Source organism: Salvia miltiorrhiza, chromosome 7, assembly GCF_028751815.1.
Source record: "Salvia miltiorrhiza cultivar Shanhuang (shh) chromosome 7, IMPLAD_Smil_shh, whole genome shotgun sequence".
NCBI lineage: Eukaryota > Viridiplantae > Streptophyta > Magnoliopsida > Lamiales > Lamiaceae > Salvia > Salvia miltiorrhiza.
Genome location: NC_080393.1, coordinates 32061957 through 32074069, shown reverse-complemented (window position 1 = coordinate 32074069; position 12113 = coordinate 32061957).

The following is a 12113-nucleotide window of genomic DNA, read 5'->3' as shown; positions in this document are numbered from 1 at the left end:
TGGGGCGTCACAACTGTGGACAGCAGTTTCATCATGGAGGGCGTCCACATCCCAATTTGGCTTATGAGAATCCGAATAACGCGCTTCAGGCTCCACCAGGCTTCTCTGTCACCAATGGAGTCATCAATGAGGAGAAGAAGCCTAATTTGGAAGAGCTGCTGATGAAATTTATCTCCAAGTCCGACGAGAGGATGGAAAGGCTAGAGTCCAATGCCGTTGCTGTGGGGACTCAAATGAAGATGTTCGAGACCCAATTGGGTCAAATAGCCACCGCCGTCAACAAACTCCAACAGTCGGGAAATGTTATAAACCATGCCAAGGTGAACCCAAAGGAGCAGTGCATGGCCATTGGAGTAAAGAGTGAAGTCACCTCTGAAGGCAGCCATGGTTCTCATGAGATGGAGAAAGAAGAGCTCTCGTGGAGAGTCCATGAAGAAGGCCGACGACTTCCACCTCATCTGCGTCCTCCAGGGTGGATGCCGTTTCCCCAGCGTCATTTTAAGATGGTTGATCTGCCGAGCGGGACTACACAGGAAGGGGCCATGACGGCAAAAGATGAGAGTGCACAGCTGATTGAAAAAAGAGCTGAGGAGGTCACTGTTGAGGTTTCTGGCAGAAAGAAGGATGAAAAGCATAAAGCTACTTCGCCAGCAACTGTGACTACACCTCTCCCTCAGCGCCAGAAGAAAGAGAGGGGACAAGAGCAGTTCTCCAAATTCTTAGAGATCTTCAGGAAAGTACATATTAATATTCCATTGGTGGAAGCACTGCAGGAGATGCCGCAGTATGTTAGATTCCTGAAGGACATTATCTCGAGGAAGAGGAGGCTGGGAGAGTTTGAGACAGTGAATCTCAATGAAGAATGCAGCGCAATCTTGCAGAGGAAGCTGCCGGCGAAGGTCAAAGATCCGGGCAGCTTCACATTTTCCTTTATTATTGGAGGCCAGCATTTCGGAAGGTCACTCTGCGACCTGGGGGCGAGCATAAATCTTATGCCTCTATCTATTTTTCAGCAGCTGGCAATTGGAGAGTTGAAGCCAACATCTATGAGGCTGCAGATGGCAGACAGGTCGGTCACCTATCCTCGTGGAATTGTGGAGAACGTGCTCGTGAAGGTGGGGGATTTTATTCTCCCTGCCGATTTTGTGGTTCTAGATATTGAAGATGACAACAAAATCCCGCTGATTTTGGGGCGCCCGTTCCTTGCAACGGGAAGAGCTTTGATTGATGTGGAGAAAGGGGAGCTTTCTCTGCGAGTTCATGATGAGAGCCAAACTTTCTATGTCTATGAACCATACTGCATCCACAAGGAAGAAGTGCCCAAGAAAGCAAAGGATCCGGGAAAGGTAAGTGTTGATGTATTTAATACATTTGATAATGATCATTTTTCATGGCAGGACCCAGGTGATCGGAAGTTTAAAGGAGGAGTTTTGGATGAAAAGAATGGAGCAGAAAGCAGCTGGTCGCAGCACTGCTTGCACCAGCCACCTTGAAGAGGTTGCTGTTCTGTCGAGCTAACGACGTTAAAAATAGCGCTTATTGGGAGGCAACCCAATTTATGGTTAGTTTGTTCCTTTTTGTTTGTTTGTTTGTTTTCGTGCCCCCACAAATCCTTTTCAAACTTATTCTCCTTGGTGGTGAATAAGTTTGGGGGGATGTGTCTTTGTGGGTGCATTTTTGTTGGTTGTTTTTGTTTGTGTCGTCGTTGAGTTGTTTAGTCTTGCTTTGGTGGTTTCTCTGTGATGTTACCTTGATGAAGATGTGAGTAGTGTAGAGATTGGTTAGATAACTGGCTCATGATGATTTCTGCTTTAAAGTTGTGAAATTGCATGCATTTGTGTCGATATTGTTGTCATTGAGCATGATTGATGAATGATAAGCATGGTCTCTATGTGTTTGCAATCAATGAAATAAGCTGTGAGTTTTGAGCCTTGACTGTCACCATTTTTACAGTCTTATTTCTTATTCTTGAGTGATTGTTCGAGCATGCTTGTGTTTCACTAGAACTTGTCTTGGTTTCTCCCTCGAGGTCACAGAGTGTGCTTAATAACTTTGAGATGATAGAAGGCCGTCTTTGCTAGCCTATATATCCCATATTTGTCCTATTACTATATATGATCCTAGTTCGCCCACTTTGAGCCTTTTATTTTCCATTTTATTTGGTTTAGCCGTGGGTGGGAGCTTGGAGATTATTGTTATGGGGTAGTTGGTTTGTGGAGATGTGTGTTTATGGATTATGTACTTTGATCTTGATTGAAAATCCTAGTACCCTACAAGTTGTTGAAAGAAAAAAAAGAAAAAAAAAAGCATGGTGAAAAAAAAAGAGAAAAGAATTGGAAAAAAATGGGTACATAGGATGCACTAGGGAGACATAATGTTATGAGAAATAATTGTTGAGTTGTGATGATTTTCGTATTGAAAAATTTGGTTTTGCGGAAGGTGGAGGATAGAATTGAGTAAGAACGCTATAAGGTTGGTGATTGTGCTACATTGAGAATTATCTTTTAGTCACTTAGCCAAATATATCCTACCCTACCAAAGAGCCTACATTACAACCCTCAATAAAGACCTTTTTGATCTTGGTTATAGGAGCACACATTGAGTGGTGGAGAGGTGAGACGATTGACAATCTTATGGTTGAGTACTTGTTTTGCTTGAATTGAGCGTATACACGTCCATGTTGATTGACACACTTGAGAGTTGAGAGATCTTAAATTCTTTATCCTTTTGGTGAGGATTGCAAGTCATGGAGACCACAATTTGAAGTTTGTCATGAGTGTGATATCTTGATGATAGGAGATACAAATGCATGTTGGTATTTTTGTTGACAAATCTGAAGCCACAATGTTATCCACTTTCTCTGCGCTCTTGTTGATTCATTCTTGGTTCATCTTTGTTTTGTCCGAGGACGGACAATAGTTCAAGTTTGGGGGGTTGATAAACATGCATTTTTACCTCTTGGTGTGTCATTTTTGATGTTTAATTATGAGGATTTTGTGTGTTTGTTGATTTATTTGAGCTTATATTGGTTTATTGTCAAGAACGTGTCACTTCCTTGTTGTTTGAACGAATTTTCAGACATAATGAAGCAGAATTTGGAAGAATTGGCTGAAATACAAGTTGTAGTTCGTCTCGATAGGAGTTCGTGAGGGCAAACGGATAGTAAATCAGAGTTCAGACGAAGGAGAACGAGCCAAAACAAAATTGCTGCGCAAAGCGTCAAAGCTCGCGCGGTCGGCTCGCGCGGCCACATGCCACGGCCGCGCGACGGAGCAGATTTTGCTGGAAGACCGCGCGGTCCAGGCGCGCGGCCGCGCGAGAGGCCGCGCGAGTCGCCGAGTTTTCGCCCAAAAGTCCGTTTTTCACCCTTTTACGCGATTTTTGGGGTATTTTTGAGTCCTACTTGACCTAGGGCATATAAATACTCCCCAAGAACTTATTCTAAGGACTTTTTTATCACCTTTTATCATATTTTACATCTTTCGGAGAGCTTTGAGAAGACGGAGAACACCATTGGAGCAAGAACTGAAGATTCTCGATTCTACTACGGTTTCATTGTTGAATGTTTATAGTTTTATTGAGATATTGTTTTCTTAGTCATATGTCTATGTGTGGCTAGAATCTATTTTCCCAGGGTTTAGGGAGTAGACATGATTTGAATTTCTGACTGTTTGATTCAATTAATTGAGATTGTTATTCCTTTTTATGTTCTTGTTATAATTGTTTGCTTTATTGATTGGCCACCAATTTAGCATAATCATAGGTTTTAATTTGATATCGGGAGATGATAATTTTTACCTGAACTAAGAACATAGAACACATATATTTAATTCTAAAGGGAATTGATATTTGTGAGGGCGTTAATCCTATGAGCTTTTAGGAGTTGCATGTTAGAAGTGCGATCCGGGGACGGTAGCCTTGCATGTAATCAACGGTTTGTATGCCACGGGAGTGTGTATAGACTAGTTTTGAGATTGCCTTAGGATATTATCTTGATAATTGAATTGAACATGTTAGATAGGAGAGTCTGTTGAAACCTCTGCCTTGGGAAATCTTCTCTTATTTGTTTCTCTGTTTCGCAGCTTGATTTATTTTCTTTCCTGCTGTTTACTTATTTAGTTTTCAAAACCAAAACTCTTAATTTTGTTTGTCCAGATAGAGTAGGATAATTTAGGATAGGAATTGGTAAATTCAGTCTCTGTGGAATACGACCTTGCTTGCTACTGTACACAATTGCACCCGTACACTTGCGCCGTGTTAAATAAAATAGCGAACAAATAGTCAGTAAGATTCATAACATCTCTATTTATCAAATTCGACTGAAGCCTTACGTGCATCAGTTAAGGTCTTTTGACTTAACTGATAACTCTTTACTGAAGAGTATTCAGTATCAGTCGTCAACCCTGTTTTGGTCAAAACTCTTTCCAGTAAAACAGGTTGTGTAAGTTTGTGTTTTGAAGTTTCGTTTTGATTTTGTAAAAATCAAAAATATCCTATAGGTGTATTCCCCCCTCCCCCATACACCTATTCGAGATCCTCCGGACCTAACACTATATATTAAAATGTTTTTTAGAAGATATATATCATGTTGAAAGTTAAATTAATCGAATATAACATCATAAATTTCAAAAAATAAAAATCATACGATTGTCCACACGGTCGTGGACACGTTCGTGTCCAACCATCGTGATCACGATGGTTAGACACGGCACCATCGTGTCCTATTGTCGTGATCATGATGGTTGGACACGACCGTTGTTATTAAAATCATTCAATTTGGAATTTAAATATGATTATTGACTGGTTTAATGTCCCATGAATGTATCACGATGGCATTGTAATGAATGTCACGATGGCAGAATCGTTCCCACGATGATCACGATCGTGTTCACGATGGGAGCCTCCCATCGTGATCTTGGCAGACTGTATGAAAAACACCAACATCCACATCAAAAACTGAATTGCTAAAAAAACGGATAAAATTCAACCTAAATGAACATTAAAATAAATATTGGACAAAAAGTTCGTTCTAAGAGGTGACAAAAAGTTTAACAACTGTTACATTTATTCACGGAGGGGCATTGGACATGCCCTAATATCATGACCATCTTCTCGACAATTGCTACATCTTTTTTTCTTCCAACGTCTCCGGATCAGTTGTGCTTCCTCCGTATCATGAGAAGGTTCATCTTGTGGCATGAGAAGATTCCTGAGAAGTTTCCTCAAACTCTAGTTCTTGAAATGGAACATTCAAATCCACCCCACCCACGGGGATATATATTGTGCATTTTTTCCTATTGTGTCCCGTTCCATTACACCTAGTGTCACAGCCCAAAATCGTTTACTTTCTTTGCAATTTTTATTTGAAAATTATTAAAGTTTCGAGTTATTAATATATATATACCTATGAGTCGAATTTATGAATATGTCTAGTCGCACCCCTAGTTAGATAGATAATTTTAAGTTATAAATTATAACTTTCGCAAATAAAAACTCTTATGCTCAAAATTGGGCCTAAATAAATATTTACGTAATTGGGCCTTATTAGGCATTTATATTCATTGGGCTTGAATTGAATTAGAGCCCATAAATTTTTAGCAGATTTCCTTCTTCAACAGCAATCACGTGTCTTTTACTCAGCCACAATTTCTGTTCTTTTTATCAGCCACAAACTTAATCTTGCAGCTCAAGACTTTAGCCCTATTTAAACCTCAATTCATCATCCCCAATTCGTTTTCCTCATCTGTTTTCTTACACCAATAATCCATTTTCATTTCTCACTACAGAATCCAAGCTGGTGCGGCGCGACTAGGACATGGATTTTAATTTGAATTATCTGAGTTAGCTGTAAACTTCAAGTTTCAGGTGTGGGATTTATTTCAGTACATGCTGTGGTTAATCTTTGTCCATTTTAATATTATGTGTTTACCATATGTGAGTTACATTAAATATCGCTAGGGGCCCGTTGAATGGGTCCAGGATGGTAAAGATCCTTGGTATGCCGCAATGCGATATACATGTTAAAGTTATGGTTGCAACCAATCGCCAGGGGCCGACTGAATCGGTCCAGGACGGAAAGGTCCTTAGTATGCCACCGTGCGACTTTCAGTTACGAATGTTTGATCATATGTGTTTTCATTTTATTAACGTGGACAATGATTGCATGTTCCCACACTGAGTGTACTTTGTATGCTCTTCTCATACTTAACATTTTCAGGTTTTAAAGGCCGGAGGCACGTGGGAGGTCGAATGGCAAGTCAAATATTTTGAATTTAGTTTCACTTAAAAATGTTATGTTTAGTAAAATATTTTAAAATAAAATACTCCCTCCGTCCCTGAAATAAGTTCCTATTTTTCCTTTTTGGGACGTTGACGGAGCTGTCGTTTGAGCTTCGTGCAAATAAATTTATCCTGTGCCCACAACTAGACTAGCTAGTGGTAAGTCCAGAGTCGAATCCACAGGGAACTGAGCAGTAATTTCTCCTGCAAGGGTATCACTAGAAAGGTTTTGTATTCTGCAAGGTTCTGACCACAACGAGCATATGGGCAGAACATGGTTTCCGACTAAACTGAAATAACAAGGTAAACGAATCAAATAACAAAACAATTCTGACTTGGGTTCGAATCACTAAACATGAATTAACACTCGATCATTGGTGCAAAGATTAATCACTATATTTACATACCAGTGGTTATGGGCATAAGAATTATTGTGTCCCTATTGTCACTTGTCACGCACACAACAACCCCTCGCCCAATCTATCCTTTCATTTTATGATCCCTTAGAAGGGTCAGCTAATGGAAATCAACTACCCCGGGCAACATCCACGCTCTCTGCGATGGCCTATCGCTAGTTGTGCTTTGCCCAGAATGCTTTAAGGACTAGATAGACCCACTTGACTCTTACACCGATATTTCACAGCAGTCACGGCTCCAGCACCAGTTGTACTATTTTGGAGGTCGATGGCAACTCGCCTTTTTACCCAAAGTATTACTTGTGACCAAAACTTCCTAGTTAACTAGTGATCAATTAATTAACCAAGTTGTTAAAGTCTTATGGAATCAAACCTAGTGTATCGGGAATATGTTCATATAGTTATTATGCTCAAATTAGACCTCTCGAGTTTATTCATTCATGCTTAGATCATCTTACCCCAAATCAGAATATAAAACTTAGCCAACCATAACGTAAATAACACAAACAAAAGAAGTAAAGGAAAACATAACTGGAATTGAAATTACTTGAATGTAAATGCAAGTACCTACGGCCGAAAGTGCCGTGGAAAACATAAACAGCAAAGTTTTAGAAAAAAATGCCCACAGCTTGGGCTAGCTTCCACTCTTTATTAATGCACAATATATCAGGGATTCAGCACACCTTGCTTGTGAAACTCTTCGGGTATTTATAGGAGTCATTAGGGTTCGAAGGCCCAGCCCATTACGTGCGGCTGGATCCATGCAAGCATGGAGATGCGTATCCTTTTTCAGACCTAATCTTCATGAAGATATGCTTCCTTTTGGATAAGGCATTGGTTTGGCCTTATCGGTCTCTTTTGGATAGCTGCCGCCTTCCGCCCTTTTCGGACTCCCTGGAGTGCTTCGGAGAATTCTTCTGCTCGGAGGATTCCGCTGCTCAGATGATTTCTCTGGCTTCCTTGACTTCTCCCCGCTGGCGTCATAGGAATCGCTTGCTCTGGCACTTTGAATTCTCTGCTGCCCCGGCAGACTCCTCTGCTCTGGCACTTTGAATTCTCTGCTCTGGCAGACTCCGTTTCTCTGGCCTGGCAGACTCCTCTGCTCTGGCACTTTGAATTCTCTGCTGCCCCGGCAGACTCCGTTTCTCTGGCCTTTTGACCTCTTCCCCTCAAGCTGATCCCTGCCATTGAATTACGCCCTCCCAGGCGACCAAACGACACAAACACAAGGGAAAAGACTCGATCTAGACTTAAAACACACACGAAAACAGAGCACAAACCTGGGCTCATCACACGCACACACTTTAAACACGATTGTCCTCAAGCGTGCATGCATGAATTTGCCTGGGAAACAGACACGAACGAAAAAAAACACACAAAATATAAAAAAAATGAAAACACATAGCATGCCAAACTCTCTCAGTCCAACAGTAAAATGAAGATCAAAAGAAACAACAAGTAGCTAGATCAAACAATCAAAATTACCATCAGTTGAGTCAAGATCGGGTTGTGGGCATAAGGATGTTCCTCCCATTCCACTCTTTCTCTCAAGTGTTTAGGCTCATGTTTACACTCCAGACATCTTGATTGGGTTCTGACCATTGATGAGCCCAGGTTTGTGCTCTGTTTTCGTGTGTGTTTTAAGTCTAGATCGACTCTTTTCCCTTGTGTTTGTGTCGTTTGGTCGCCTGGGAGGGCGTAATTCAATGGCAGGGATCAGCTTGAGGGGAAGAGGTCAAAAGGCCAGAGAAACGGAGTCTGCCGGGGCAGCAGAGAATTCAAAGTGCCAGAGCAGAGGAGTCTGCCAGAGCAGAGGAGTCTGCCAGGCCAGAGAAACGGAGTCTGCCAGAGCAGAGAATTCAAAGTGCCAGAGCAGAGAATTCAAAGTGCCAGAGCAGAGGAGTCTGCCGGGGCAGCAGAGAATTCAAAGTGCCAGAGCAAGCGATTCCTCTGACGCCAGCGGGGAGAAGTCAAGGAAGCCAGAGAAATCATCCGAGCAGCGGAATCCTCCGAGCAGAAGAATTCTCCGAAGCACTCCAGGGAGTCCGAAAAGGGCGGAAGGCGGCAGCTATCCAAAAGAGACCGATAAGGCCAAACCAATGCCTTATCCAAAAGGAAGCATATCTTCATGAAGATTAGGTCTGAAAAAGGATACGCATCTCCATGCTTGCATGGATCCAGCCGCACGTAATGGGCTGGGCCTTCGAACCCTAATGACTCCTATAAATACCCGAAGAGTTTCACAAGCAAGGTGTGCTGAATCCCCGATATATTGTGCATTAATAAAGAGTGGAAGCTAGCCCAAGCTGTGGGCATTTTTTTCTAAAACTTTGCTGTTTATGTTTTCCACGGCACTTTCGGCCGTAGGTACTTGCATTTACATTCAAGTAATTTCAATTCCAGTTATGTTTTCCTTTACTTCTTTTGTTTGTGTTATTTACGTTATGGTTGGCTAAGTTTTATATTCTGATTTGGGGTAAGATGATCTAAGCATGAATGAATAAACTCGAGAGGTCTAATTTGAGCATAATAACTATATGAACATATTCCCGATACACTAGGTTTGATTCCATAAGACTTTAACAACTTGGTTAATTAATTGATCACTAGTTAACTAGGAAGTTTTGGTCACAAGTAATACTTTGGGTAAAAAGGCGAGTTGCCATCGACCTCCAAAATAGTACAACTGGTGCTGGAGCCGTGACTGCTGTGAAATATCGGTGTAAGAGTCAAGTGGGTCTATCTAGTCCTTAAAGCATTCTGGGCAAAGCACAACTAGCGATAGGCCATCGCAGAGAGCGTGGATGTTGCCCGGGGTAGTTGATTTCCATTAGCTGACCCTTCTAAGGGATCATAAAATGAAAGGATAGATTGGGCGAGGGGTTGTTGTGTGCGTGACAAGTGACAATAGGGACACAATAATTCTTATGCCCATAACCACTGGTATGTAAATATAGTGATTAATCTTTGCACCAATGATCGAGTGTTAATTCATGTTTAGTGATTCGAACCCAAGTCAGAATTGTTTTGTTATTTGATTCGTTTACCTTGTTATTTCAGTTTAGTCGGAAACCCTGTTCTGCCCATAAGCTCGTTGTGGTCAGAACCTTGTAGAATACAAAACCTTTCTAGTGACACCCTTGCAGGAGAAATTACTGCTCAGTTCCCTGTGGATTCGACTCTGGATTTACCACTAGCTAGTCTAGTTGTGGGCACAGGATAAATTTATTTGCACGAAGCTCAAACGACAGCTCCGTCAAATTGGCGCCGTTGCCGGGGAACTGAGAGCGCTAGTAATTTTTTTTTTAGTGAGTTTTGCCTTCACGTTTTTGCATGCGTCGTACCAGGAGTGCAGGTAACGAAGATCTCTTGTTTAACGAGGAGGTTGAGAGACTTGCTCGACAGAACAACGCTGCTAGACGCAGGGCAGAGCAAGAGGCACAAGCCAGAGAGAGACAGTTACAAACCAGAGAGAGGCAGAGAGTAGCAGAGGGAGAGATGGCGGATAATCCAGAGGGGCAGAATGCCAATGCAAACAAAACACTCCGAGACATGATGTTTCCAAGCAACCTGAACCTCCGGCCCTCAGCCATAGTACTGCCGGAGATCACTGGAAATTGGGAGTTGAAGCATACGCTTATCCAGATTTTGCCCAAATACAGTGATATGCCTGGAGAGGACCCTCAAAGGCATTTACAAGATTTTGAGATGGCATGTGGAACAGTGCGCACCGCCAGCCCAGCACTTGGTGAATACATCCGACTCCTTACTTTTCCGTTCTCTCTGTTAGAAGGAGCGAGGGAATGGTTGTATGATCTACCCGAAGGAAGCATTCGAACATGGCAGGAGCTACAGAGCAAGTTTTTGGAGCGATACTTTCCAGCTGCCCGGATTCAGAATTTGAGAACTCGAATAAGCAATATAAAGATGGGATCAGCAGAAGTCTTATATGAGTACTGGGGAAGGTTCAAGCAGATGCTAGCCAAATGCCCACAACACCAGATACCGGATCATGATCTTATTCGGTATTTCGTGGGAGGACTCCGGAGGCAAGATAGGCAATGGTTACACGCTGCATGTGGAGGATCAATTTTAAACAAATCAGCAGCGGAAGCTTTCAAGCTCATAGCCGACATGGCAGAGGAATCGAGAGATGAGGAAGGAACTATAGTCAGGACTCCTCTGACACCAGCCACCTCTGCTCAAGACGATAAATTGAACAAGCTGTGCAACATGTTCGAGAAGTTTATGACGAACCAAGGAGCACCCAATCAGGGAATTCCCAACATTCGGAAATCTGTGAAGGCATGCCAGCTTTGCATGGCGACTTCACATGCAACTGATGAATGTCCACAACTTTTCGAAGATGAAGAGCTTAATGCTATTGGACAACAATCAGGAGGAAACAATGGAGGGCAGAACCAGAAACCTTTTGAGCCCTACAGACAGCAGTATAACAATCAAGGCTGGAGGCAACATGAGAACCTTAGGTACGGCAACAACCACTATTTGGGGCCAAACCAAGGACAGACAAGTAACCCACCACAATACTCGCAACAACCTCAACAGGCAAGAGGATCCTCCCTATCAGAGCTAGTGCATCAAATGGCACAGCAACAAGTGAAGTTCCAGAGCGAGACCGAAAAGTTCATAATGGAGACAAGAGGAGGAATGCAGAATGTGAACTCCCAACTATCACATCTTGCCCAAGCAGTCGCCAGACTTGAAAGCAAGCAAGGGACACTTCCATCCCAAGTGGAGGTGAAGAAGGTGAATGCCATGACGCTCAGAGGGGGAAAAGAGTTGCCCGAAATTGTGAAAGAAAAAGACCAAGAGAAGCTGGAGATCAACGAACAAGTCGGAATGGGATCAGCAGATGAAGAAGAATTTGCCAGAGAGAAAGAGGCAACGCGAAAGGCGACAGAGAAGGGAAAAGGGAAATCAAGCCAGACCGAGCCCATACTTCCTTTCCCAGGCAGAGCAGCCAAGGAACAAGAAAAGGAAGAGCTAACCGAACTGGTCAAAATCTTCAAGAAGGTGGAGGTCAATATGCCCCTCTTGGTTGCACTACGCTCTATGCCCAGATGTGCGAAGTTTCTCAAGGAACTCTGCACTAGGAAAGTCAAGTACACTGATGATGCAAAATTTCAAGTGGGAGAGTCTGTATCCGCGGTCTTACAAAGAGATATGCCGACAAAATGTGGAGATCCTGGGATGTTCTACATTCCTTGTGTGATAGGAACAATGAAAGTGGAGAAGGCGATGCTTGATTTAGGGGCATCCATCAACGTTATGCCCTTATCCATGTACCAGGACCTGGAGATAGGACCGCTGAAGCCAACCCGAGTGGTGATCCAACTGGCAGATCGATCAAGTGTCTACCCAGAGGGAATTTTGGAAGACGTGCTGGTCAAAGTA